Below are 13,192 nucleotides of genomic sequence, written 5' to 3'. Positions count from 1 at the left end.
AAAAAAGTAGAATATTTGCACTGTAGATATTTGTCATTCTTTAAAATATATTTTAACTTCTCATTAACTGCTTTTCAAAAACTGCATATGCTTATTCTAACTAACTGCATATATTTAAGATATTATCCTATCCTGAAAATGTTGAATTTTAATATTTTAAATAAAGGGTCCAGAAATATTGTACTATGAGCAAAAATGGTGAAGACTAAATATTTTACAGCAATTTCTGGGTATTGGGAAGTATGCTGAGATCTTTCCAGGTGTTCCTCCAGCTCTCCCCGGAGGTAGGTGCTGCTGTCATTGAAGATGGGCACTAAGTCACAGTGTCCTTGGATTTGAGTGTGTGTGTTTAATGGCCGAAACTGAAGTCCTAACTCATAGGCTTTGCCGCCCTAGAAATCATTTGGTGAAATGGTACATATGATTCAAATACAGGGGCTGTTTCTAGCCATTATGAGGTCTCCTGGAGTACTAAGAAAAAACCCCAGATCATTATTTATACTGAAAGTCTTTGTTGATCCAATAGGTAACTTACAGTGACTGAATTATGGATAATCAGTCATTCACTTAGTTAGTCAACAACTGTACACTTTTCCCTTTTTTGCTTCTTTACTTTTCTCCCACAGTCTTGATGAAGAGAATCTGGAACTTCAGAGATTATAATCATCATAAAAATTCATTGTAAACATAATAAACTCATGTCCACCTCCTTGGGCAGCAACTCATGGAGGTGAAATAGAATTCCCCACTCATTAAGTGTGGGTATGCATAGCAAGTAAAACTGTCATTAAGTTTTAAGTACCTAGGAATAAACTTAGCCAAGGAGGTAAGAGACCTGTACTCAGAAAACTACAGAACACTAAAGAAATTAAGGAAGACACAAATAAATGGAAAAATATACCATGTTCATGGATTGGAGGAATTAACACCATTAAAATGTCCATACTACCCAAAAAACCCTATAGATTCCATGCAATCCCTATTAAAATACCAATGGCATATTTCACAGATCTAGAACAAATATTTCAAAAATTTATATGGAACTGAAAGACCCTGAATAGCCTTAGGAATCTTGAGAAAGAAGAACAAAATAGGAGGGATCACAACACCTGATATCAAGCTATATTATAAGGCCATTGTAATCAAAACAGTCTGGTACTTACACAAGAACATTGGTACTTGCATAAAACACATAGATCAATGAAACAGAATAGAGAACCCAGAAATAAAACCAAGTCTCCTGGTTAATTAACATTTGACAAAAGGGGCATTGACATACAATGGAATAAAGATAGCCTCTTCAATAAATAGTGTTGGGAGAACTGGACTGACACATTAAAAAAAGAAAGAAAGAAAGAAACTAGACCACCAAATTGCACCATAATAAACAGAACAGAATAAACTCAAAATGGGTAAAATACTTAATTATAAGTTATGGTACTATAAAAGTCCTAGAGGAAAACTCAGGCAGTAAAGTTCAGATATAGTACATAGCAATATTTTTGCTGATATATCTTCTAGGGCAAGGGAAGTGAAAGAAAAAATAAACAAGTGGGGCTACATCAAATTAAAAATCTTCTGCACAGGTATATAAACCATCATCAAAATGAAAAGGGAACTGACCATATGGGAAAGCATATTTGCCAATGATATTTCAGAAGAAGATTTGGTCTTCAAAATATATGAAGAACTCATATGACCCAACACCAGGAAGTCAAACAATCCAATCAAAAAATGGGCAAAGGACTTGATATACGGGTTGCCCATAGACATAGGAAAGGATGTTCAACATCACCAGCCACCAGAGAGATGCATATTGAAACCACAATGAGATACCACTTCACATCTGTCAGAATGTGCATCATTAATAAATCAACAAACAGCAAGTGCTGGTGAGGTTGTAGAGAAAAGGGAATGCTAGTGCACTGTTGGTGGGAATGCAGACTGGGTAGCCACTGTGGAAAACAGTATGGAATTTCCTAAAAAAACTAAAAATAGAATTGCCTTTTGACCCAGAGATTCCACTACTGGGAATATACCCTAAGAATCCTGAAACACCAATTCAAAAGAACCTATGCACCCCTATGTTCATAAAAGCACTATTTATAATAGCCAAGTGCTGGAAACAGCCTAAGTTCTCATCAGTAAATGAGTGGATCAAAAACCTGTGGTCCTGTGGTACATCTACATAATGGAATACTACACAGCAGAGAGAAAAAAAAAGAACTCCTTCCCTTTGGAGTATGGATGGAACTGGAGAGTGTTATGCTAAGTTTTGTAAGCCAGTCAGTGAAAGACAAATACCATATGATCTCACCTATAAAAGGAACCTAATGAACAAAATAAAGTAATGCACAAAACAGAACCAGAGGCATGGAAACAAGGAACGACTGAGAGTGACCAGAGAGGACAGGGGGAGGAGGGGAAGGGTGGAAAGAAGGAGAAGGTACTAGTCAAAGAACATGAATGAATGATTCGTGGACATGGACAGCAGGGTGGAGATTGACTGTGGGAGCGTGGGGTGGGCTGGGTAGAGGAGGCAAACAGGGAAAAGTTGGGACAACTGTAATAGAATAACAATAAAACATTTAATAAAAATTTAATAAAAAACCTATGGAACCTGACTAAAGTATGGACTTTAGTCAACAATAATGTGTTAATATTGGTTCATTAATTGTGAAAAAAAAAGCCATATTAATGTGAGAAATTAATAATAGGGGAACTAAGTGTGGGATACGTGGAAATTGTCTATACTACTTTGCAATTTTTTCTATAAAAACCTCAAACTTTTCTAAAATTAAAAAATTATTAAAACAAAATTTATTGGAAAAATCAAGTAATGCTCATTTAAACATCTGTTGATTATGGAAACTTGCAGCCATGTATTTCTTTAGTTTCTTTTCCAAATGTGATTACTTCATTAAACAGTGTGAAGAAAAATATTTGCTTATTCATTCACTCTTTTAAAAAGGCATATATTGAAAATATTATTAATAAACTTTTATTAAAATTTATTATTTCTCAATGTGCTCAAAAGTTGGCTTATATCATCTAATTCAGTTTGTACGTCAACATTTTGAACTAGCTGTTACTATTGTCATTTTACAGATGAGGAAAGTGAGGCTCAGAGGAGCTGAATATCTTGTCAGAGGTGATTTGGCCAAGTTGTAGAGCCAGGGCGTGACTATCAGCGGCCTGTCCATGCTCTCTGTGCTATATGAGATACTTTGTCAGGCAGGGGTACATTCGGATGTAGGTAACAGAAAGTATAATTGGTAGGATTTCTTTTTCTCACGTAAAAAAGACTGAGGCTTGTGTGGCTAATGCAGGAAATAATCAAGGACTCAGACTCCCTTATTTCTCCTCCTTTATCTTGCATATAAGTCTTGTTCTCTTATAACCCAGTCTCATGTATGTTTTCTCAGATAAAAGAAGTTAATCGTAGAGCAGAAAGGGTGTCATGAATAACAGGAAAGCAAAAGTACTGCAAGTTTCCAGCAGTCTTTTGCTAATATGTTATTGTGAGAATGATATCTTCTAGCTGCAAGAGGGACTGGGGATTTACTTTGGTATGACTCTAGAGCATATAGCTGGTGAATGAATTAAAGAATGGATATTGGGTGGCAACTGGCATGTCTGGCACAGTCTTGAGCTCTGCTAGTCTGCTGGGGTACAAATCCACTCACGGCACAGTTTCTACTCTTAGATCACGTATCGTTAACCAGAAGAGACAATCTTACAGGTTCTGTGGAATTGTAGAGATCGTCACAGGGAGAAAGTAATGGCACTGAAACAGCCTGCAGAGTAGTACAGAGGTCTTCCTGGAGGAAAGGGCCTTTGAACGTCGAATAAAAACATAAATAAAAAGTATGCGAAAAAGGAGGGGAGGGGAAAATTGTTTCGGGCACTGAGTTGAAACACATGGTGCACGTCAGGGACCATAAACGACTTGGTATTGAGGAAGCTCTGTGTTGTCACCCTGAGGCACATCTCCAGACTACACTGGTCCTTTCCATCCTCTTTCTGCTTCCCTTGTTGCTCCTCCTCATCTGTGAGGTGTCAGCGTAAGTGCCTTCTCAGGGAATCTTCCCCCATGGCCCCACTTAAAGCACCCCCCTACACAACTGTTAATCTCTAATTTAGCTGCTGTTTTCTCTCTTTCTTCTTACTACTATATACCAAGTATCTGGATAGCGATCAACAAATACCCATAAATAGCAGGAATAATAGTTAGTTAATCTGTTTAATGCTAGGGGTATGAACCTCAAATTATTTCCTTCTGGGTATAATTCCAGACATGTCCCTCACATATTTAATCCTTGATTATCCTTAACATTAATCTTGTCATTCTTTTTCTTTTTTCTCTCTTGGGAATTTCTTCTATGGTTTGATTGGTTATGGACTAAGGGTGTTGAAATAGGGATCATGTCTAATACAATATATCCTTAAATTCATCAAAGGATTTGATAAAATATTTACCCACAGATGAACAATATTGCTATTGAATGTGCATGTAATATAAAACTAGGGACTTGTGAAAATGTATTAAATATAACCCTTTCCACTGTGAAAGTTCATTTCTACTATCATTTAAAACTATTCTAATCTGACTTATTAGTACATCAGTTGATATTTTTGTAAGTTCAAACAAAATACAGCTACTGTTGATTGCTATGACACGGTAGAACAGAATGTATGACATACCATTTTATGATTCAGATTTCTGCATGACTGCAGAGAAATGTTTATGTATACAGTTCTGCCTGCTGAGGACCCATCAACTGTCAGAAATACAATAATAAGAAAATAAATTCATTTCTTAGAAATTCCGAGACAGTTGAATGTGATCTGTAGAAATTTTTCTCATTGCATACTCCTCATTTATACTGGCCTAGCAAGTTTCCCAGTAGTTTTATTCTTTATTTATGATTCATTTTCTGCCTTTGCCTCATGCTGTGTCGCAGCAAGTAATCTTGTTTCGAAACACGGTATGACAAGAAAGCAAGAGACCAGATCTCTGAAGCAGTCCTTTCTACAGAGGAGTCCAGGACTCCCATCGGGGCCCCAGAACCTCACGTAACGTTGTCAAAGCTGAAAATGTTGTCTGGGGGAAAAGGGTTAAAAAGAAACTGGGGAGATAGTCCAGGAGGAACTAAGAGTGGTGGAGAGGGGCAGAACAAGGCTACAAATTATTTGTTGGGAAAAAAAAAGAAAACATGCAGAGACCCAGAGAAAGGCCTAGATGTAAATGAGACCAACCACGACAAATGTGCAGTGTTACTTAATGGAGCCTCAGTATGAAATCAGACAGGGAGAGGGAACCTCCCCAGATTAAAGTAGTTAGACATTTCTATGGGCCGATGGTGGCGGGGGAGAAGGGGCTACAGATTGAGATTCTGTCCATAGAGATAAATCCAGGTGAGAATAAATCCGGGCTAATGATCTGATGGGGCCCCAAGAGGTTCTCCATGGTTTTCCCCAGTGTCTAGTGTCTAAGGGTCCTTTAGCAAGGACTGGACACAGTACCTCTGTCCAGGACTGTTACACAGAACCGTTCAAAGTAGTTCAAAGTAATGAGACCTGTCATATCTTCCTCTTCAAGCATCACCCTTCCCTGTCACGTCTCCGTTTCCTCTGTGGTATTTCAGTTGTAGGCTTGAGAAGAAATTATGAGTTGCCCATCTGAACAAAGAGGGCTCACAGACAGCTTTGCATGTGCCAGACATCCCAGGGATCCAAAGCTTTTTATGCAGCACACGCTGTGGACATTTTTCCCCACAGAAACTCAGATAGAGTCGTTTGTCTTTCCCCTGCCTTCTAATGCATAATGCCTCCTATAGAATTGCCTCACAAGCTTCAATATTCTTGAATTATAGGCTCCAAAAATTGGAGATAAACTGTCATTCGTGGTTGGAAGTCAGGTTTCTTAGACTTCTGTGGAGGTATTTTACCTAGCATATGGCAGAAGTTGACACAATGGTTGAAGCATGCTAGATTTTACAGATGTTAACTGCCAGTAGAATTTAGTCTTGCCCATAGGATGGGGGCAAGTTTAAGATTAAATTCCTGGTGATGGCATTTCAGGAGCATTCAAGGTGCAGGATAGTTTTAGGGAGGCTCAGAATATAGGCATTGCAGGTGTTACGTCTGGGGAAGCAGGATCTGAAGAATAGATGCTTAAACTGAAACCTGAAGAACAAAAAGGAGTTAACCAGATTAAAGGAATAGTGGGGAATTTAAGATGGATAAAGAATAACCTCCCAGGCTGAGATGATGGGTCTGTGGCCTGTTTGGCAGAGCAGCACTTTATCGGTATGGCTGGGCTAGAGCATACGACTGAGGGAGGACATGCAGAGGTGAGGAGAGAGACATAAGCAAGGTGGTATTATGGAAATAACCTGTGGAAAGATTTGGGGAGCTGTATAAAGAGATTTAGAGTTCATTTTGAAAGCAGTGGGAACCCCCTCATGTCTGTTAACCCAAGAAAGTGTCATAATCAGAGAGACGTTTGGAAAGATTTAGGAAACAGTGGGGAATCTACAAGTACAAAGGGCAGGAAGGGTGGTTAGGAAGGTCTTAGAGAAACCCAGGCAAAAAGAATGGTGACCTGAATTGGATCCATGTCTTGGTTTTCTATTGTTGCATAACACCTCCCACCCCCAACAGAAATAAAATAAAATAACTTAGTGGATAAAACTACAGCCATTCTAGTGTAGTTTTGGTGACTAAGGAGTTTGCACAGGGCACAGGGGGCTGAACTGTCTCCGCTGTTTGATGGCGGGTCTCAGAGCTGCTTGCATGGCCCGACTGGGCCTGTTGTGTGGGGCGTTGCTTTTTCTGCTGGGGCAGGAATGTCCAGAATGTCTCCTTGTTTTCCTTCCTTACACTTACATGAACAATAAAGAATAGATCTCTCCTTTAATCTGTGCCCCCATAATATTTATACATCCTTTTATCATAGAACTCATACTGATTGTGTATGTAAATCAAATACGGCCATGCAATTTTTCTTCCTTTCACTATCAATCAAGAACCTAAAAGCTATTCAATAATAGTTTGCCTCAATTGAATCTGATAACTGTAGAGATATACAATATTTTTATGTAAATACTTTAATATCCAAAAATTATATTGGCATCAGTGTTTAGTTTAATTAGGATATCAGTCTAGTAAATTACGGAGGTAAAATGTCTCAATCATTTCTCATACAAAAGCTAATGTTCTTTTGATAACTACTGATAGGAAGATTGTCAAATGTCAATGTGCAATTCGAGGATAGTCAAATTTTATGATTAATTATCAAAGCAACTGAATTAGCCCCCATTAATATTTGCTGCTTCTTCATTTGATACTTTGATTTTATTTTAATTTATTTTAATGAGCTATATGGTCAATATACCATAACTTAGTCACTTTTGGAAAGAGGTGGGATATAAGAAGTAAATATATGAATACACTCAGATGACTATTTTTATCATCAGGTAGAAGAATATTTATTATGACTTTTAACATCAAAATTTTAACTTTTAGTTGATTGATTAATGGAACACTATTTGTAGTTCCCTCCCACACATTTACCTCCATTTAATGACCTAGAATACAAGGTCTGTCCAGGAAGTATCTAGTCCTGTGATATGAAAAATAGAGACATTTACTGAAGAAAATACAAGATACCAGAAACATTGTACATAGGAAAATGATGCCTCAGTCCCCTTCCAAGTACGTACCTTGGGCCCTCACCCAGTTCTCCTAGGGTCTCTTCCACTGTTCAAAACACTGCAAAATCCTTTGTTGGACTCATCATCAGCTGCCCCGTGGTATTTTCCTGAATCTCATCGATGGTCTGAAATCTCTTCCCTTTAGAAGGTGATTTTAGTTTTGGGAAAAACCAGTAGTCACAGGGTGTCAAATCTGGGCTTTAGGGGGCCCGAGTCACCTTAGTGATTTGATGTTTTGCCAAAAAACTATGCACAAGAAGAGCTGTGTGAGTGGCTGCATTGTAGTGATGAAGCTGCCAATCACCCGTTGCCCATAACTGCAGCCATTTTTGTCGTATTGCATCTGTCAACTGATGAAGAACATTGAGGCAGTAGTCCTTACTAATTTTTTGGCTTACAGAGGTGCATTCATGATGGACATCACCTTCCCAATCAAGAAACACAGTTAACGTGGCTTTGATCTTGCTGTGACTTTGCCGCGCCGGCTTTGGGTTTGGAGAACCAGGCGACTTCCATTGGGACAGCTGGGCCTTCGTTTCCTGATCGCAGCCATAGAGCCATGTTTCATCTCCGGCTGTGATCTTCTTGAGGAAATCTTGTTCATCCGTAGTGGTTTAAATCGAGTCATTAGCAACTGCTGCAAAATGTTCCTTCTGCTCTGGGAGCAGAGGCTGTGTAACGAATTTTACCTCAACATGTTTTATGCCAAGATCTTGCATCAAAATCTCGGACATGTAGTTTTTGGAAACCCCAGATCAGCTTCTAGTTCTCACACTGTTAGTCGCCAATCTTTGTTGATTGCAGCCCATACACGTTCAACATTCTCAGGTGTTCTGCTTGTTGCAGACCTTCCAGAATGTGGATCACTTTCAACAGATTCTTGACCATCTTTGTGCCACACTTTTATTTCTGCTGCACCCATCGCATCATCCCTGAAAGCTTTCTGAATCATCCAAATAGTTTCCGCGGAGTGAGGTTCAGGCTTAACGCAAAATCTGATGCAGTTTCATTGCTATACTCACTCAGCCATCTTGAATGTGACGGCCACACAGTACACATGCTCACTCAACAGCATCTACCACCCCCACTGACTAGTACAGTGAAGTCATCATTGTTCACGCATGTGCATTCCCGTCCACTCTCCTTGGCTGCCAGATTACATTGATGCCACACTAACCATTCTTTTTATATTAACAATGTTTGGACTTTTTCCAGACAGACCTTGTAGGTAGTAATACAGCACTGAAAATTTTAGTGACATTAAATGTGGTGGCTTGACAAGCAACCATAGGATAAAGAAACTACATGAATGAGCCGGAAGAATTCAGGAATCTGAGCAAAAAAGAAAACTAGATTCAAGCAGGAATTAAATGAAGATTAAGACATCTGGAGAGAGGTATTAAATGCAGACATTCGGGAGGCAGGAAGAATCATAAAGGCTGTGAGGAAGTGATGCCGAGGTAACAGCACACCAGCTCTTTCATTATGCAGTGGCAGCATAATGACTAACTCACTTTTTGTCTCCAACTTTGAGTCCTTCTACAGAAAAGTGATAGATTATGTTTCTCTTGAAAGATCTTTAGTATTTCAGAAGGTTCGGTGGAAGTGTCATGTAATTATCAGAATGAGGGGACTGTCTAGTATTATGTTACAAGATATCCACCTTGTCTCTCCCATCTATTTCACACTAAAAAGGAAAGCATGTCACAGTCCCTATCAAGGGAGCCACTAATGTGATGCATAATAAAAGCATTTATATATAGAATGGCCCAGAGCCTCAACATCCTTCATTAACTTTGGAGTTCTCATGCCCTATGTATTATAAATGGCCTTATGCAAATATCATATTGCACAGAAAGTACTGGCATCCAGTGTACGTCCCACACCTGACTCTAAAAGGGAGGACTGAGTGCCTTATATTCATTTTATTGAATTTATTATTGAGGAAAATTTAATATATATATATAGAGAGAGACATACTCCCATGTACCTACTATGCCGCTTGCCAACTCATGTCCAAACCTTCTGTATGTACTCATACCCATCAGTCCCCTCATATTCTGGGTAAGTTGAAGCATACCTCCTACATCTAGATAATATGTATATCTAAAAGATAAAGATATAAACATATAAGTATATTTTATACTACACACAACCCTAACAGCATTATAGCTATATCATTACCATTCCTACAAATTATCAAAACTTTCTTAATAACATTATATTCATTTTTATATATTCAGTGCCCAGCCTGGTCCTCACATAATAGTGTTCAGTGAATGTCAGTATGAATGAATGAGTAAAACTTCTGACCATTTCTTCAACTTACTAATTTGAGAACAAAATATCACTACTTCCAGGTTATTGCTGTTCCTATTTCTCTCTCAAAACCCATCCCAAGGGTCTTTTATGTGTGAAAACTTCCATAATATTCCTAAGTAAAGACTGTAACTTCTAACTTTATTCCACTGCTGTAAATTCTGAATGCTTTGATCACTGACAGAGTGCTGGGAACTGTGCTAAACACTCGGCAAAGATACATACATATGTTTTAGACTCAGTTTGATTCTAGAGTCTTTTCTTTTCATCATTTTCATTTATCTGTGTACTGAACTTACTAACAAAGTGCCTAATGCATAGCAGAAACTCAGAAAAGTCTTGAAGGAGGGAAGAATGAAAGAAGGGAGTAATGGAGAGAGAAGTGGAGGAACAAAGGAGAGAGAAGAAGGGAGGGAGGGAGGAAGGAAAAGGGAAAGAAGAAGAAAGATAAAGGGGGAAAGGAAGGGAGGAAGAGAGGGAGGGAGGAGGAAGAGAGGGAGGGGGGAAGGAAGGAGTGTGTGTGTTACTGAGACTACAAGAGAGGGAAAAATAAGACAAACAATTATATAGCACTATGTAGTTTCAAAATGTATTTTCATTTATCTTGCTTTTCTTAATAACCTATAATGTAAATATCATACACATCTTTAATATCTAGAGATGTTGAAACTTGTTGAAACTTGTAGAAATGGCTTTGGATTCTCAATCTCCTGAGTCCACATCCTATTCTTTTCAGAAACTGAAAAGTCAGAATATCTCTCTATTGATGTGACTGGGGTCCTAACAGAAAGAGCTATGTGGCTTTTTTGTCCAGAATGCAATGCTTTAGATCAGGGGCCTGCAATGCCTTTTTGAAGAGAAGCAAAATGGTTGAGCAATTGAAGCCTCAGAATGACTAAGACTCATGATTTTCCAGGGGTGGTGGGAGGGTGTCTACAGGCAGGGGAGGCCTACATGTGATGTGGAGGAGAGTGTGGACAGGGATACCACCAGGCAGCATTCAGCTGTGTCTCTCTCCTCTGTATTTTTTAAGCTGCCTGAAGCCAGGGCCCTGGAGTCAGTTATTCCTGATCAAAACACCAGCAGCAAAAAGTGACCTCTTACATGGTGGTCTCAATTGCAAGGTGGTTCCATGTGGTAATTTATTATGGCTAAGCTACGACCAATCTAAAGTAGCACCCAAGCCTCACCCTGTAAATCTCTCCAAGAACACGCTTTGATTCTTTATAGCTCTCGTCACACTTTGTACTTTGATATTTAAATAGTTTCCATTAATTTTCACCACAATTAGATGATAAACTCCACATGACAGAAACCACATCTGCTTTGTTTCCACCATGCATATCACTTACAATAGTTCCTGAAACGTACTAATTAATTATTCAATAAATGCATAATGAATAAATGGATGGATGAATGAGTGAATGAATAAAGCATATGACATTTTTGTAACTTAGAGAGCATTAATATCATTTTCAAAAAGTGTGAAAACGTGACTATACAAACACAATGCTCTCCAATGGTCCGTTTTCAGTTGCAGGACTAGTGCATATTGAATTTGTATGCTATTTTATATTTTATGTTGGTAATTTAGGTACAAATTAATATTAAATGTTGACTAAGGAGGAAGAAAAGGAATATAAAGGCAGCCCAAGAAGCCACTGCACATGAGCAAGGTAGATCTCTTTTCACTTGTAAAACTGCTGAAGAAATCTGGGAATCCATGTAATCCGATTCTTTTTTCTCCATCATTTTAGAGATCAGGCTAAAAGTTCTACACAAGATCACAGTTAATTAATAGTGAAACTGGGACCAGATCAAAGGCTCTTCCCTTTTAACCTAGTAATTTTCCTTTAATTCATCCTACCTCATGTGGTCACAATCAATTCAGCTTTAAAATTTCTTGGTTTATGGTGGATGAAATCTGAAAATTTAACAATGTATTTCCAAGTGTAAAATTTAACCTATCCTTCCTTTTCCAAATAAGCATTCAATGCAAGCTCCAAATGGGCGAAGGAGGTAAAATGTGAGTGTTTCTTCTAAGCGTCATTTAAACCCACCCCTTGAAGTCACGCACAATAAACCATTTATTCATGGGCACAATCCTCCTGGTGTCCAATTTCTCACATATGTGATTCCATTTCAGAAACACAACTTGACCTATTTCCATGGTAATGTAACATTACAACATTGCAAAGGTTTCACCAACAAAGGAAAAGTGCCATGCTGGACCATTTGAGGATTCACGCATAAATCTAGGCTGCAGGTCTAATTTCTGAAATATTTCTTTATTGTGACAGAAATGGCAAGTTAGCAAACATTTTTCTTTGGGAGGAAATCAAGGCCATACCAATTAGCACTAATTTGAAGTGAACTCAATATAGCTTGACAATTACATAATTCAAATGTTATGTAAAAGCCAAATCTATTTAAACACCAATTTTTCTCAATAACTCACTACAATTTTCACTTTATAGAACACTCTAGGATAATTTAATGGGACTTCACTCCTATGCTTAACACTCAGGAAGCAAATATTGTGCACAAGCAAGGCATAAAAAAGGAACATGTCATTTAATCTAAGGACTTTAAGTTAAAGATCAAAACAAATGTTTTAGATTTTTCTTCACAGGTCCATTGTTTGTTGCTGAATTACATCCCTTAGGAAAACATATACAAAGCCTTTACACTTACTAGTGAATTAGTACCCCAAGTCATGGGTACAGTCAGCTTTCACTTACCTATCCATCCTTACAAAGGTTTCAGTTTTTATTGCAACAAGGTTCATCAAAGGACATGAAGATGAGCTAACAGAAGCATTCTGTTTCAGTAGCCCTAGATCTTGGCTGAATCTCTTGGAACTCTGGTAAGAGAAGAGCAAGACAAAAAAAAGAGGAAGAGTTTTATATGATGTAGATTTCCTATATTCCCCTGTTGGAGGTGACCTCAGAAATCTGTTCTCCTGAATCTCCTTGACAAAATTGGGACAAGTGTTTGTCACTTAAATTCCTTTTGTGAAAGCAATTTACCTCATCACAAGCCTCTTCTTCCAGTGTCTGCTAGCTTTCATTGTTAGGGTATTTTTTCCCTGTACTTCCCAAGTATCAGTCATCCTTCTGTCCTCTGGGTCTTCATAGAAAAAGCCCATCCCCTTT

The sequence above is a fragment of the Desmodus rotundus genome, chromosome 3 (genome assembly GCF_022682495.2).
Source record: "Desmodus rotundus isolate HL8 chromosome 3, HLdesRot8A.1, whole genome shotgun sequence".
Lineage (NCBI taxonomy): Eukaryota > Metazoa > Chordata > Mammalia > Chiroptera > Phyllostomidae > Desmodus > Desmodus rotundus.
Note: the sequence above shows the minus strand (reverse complement) of the source record.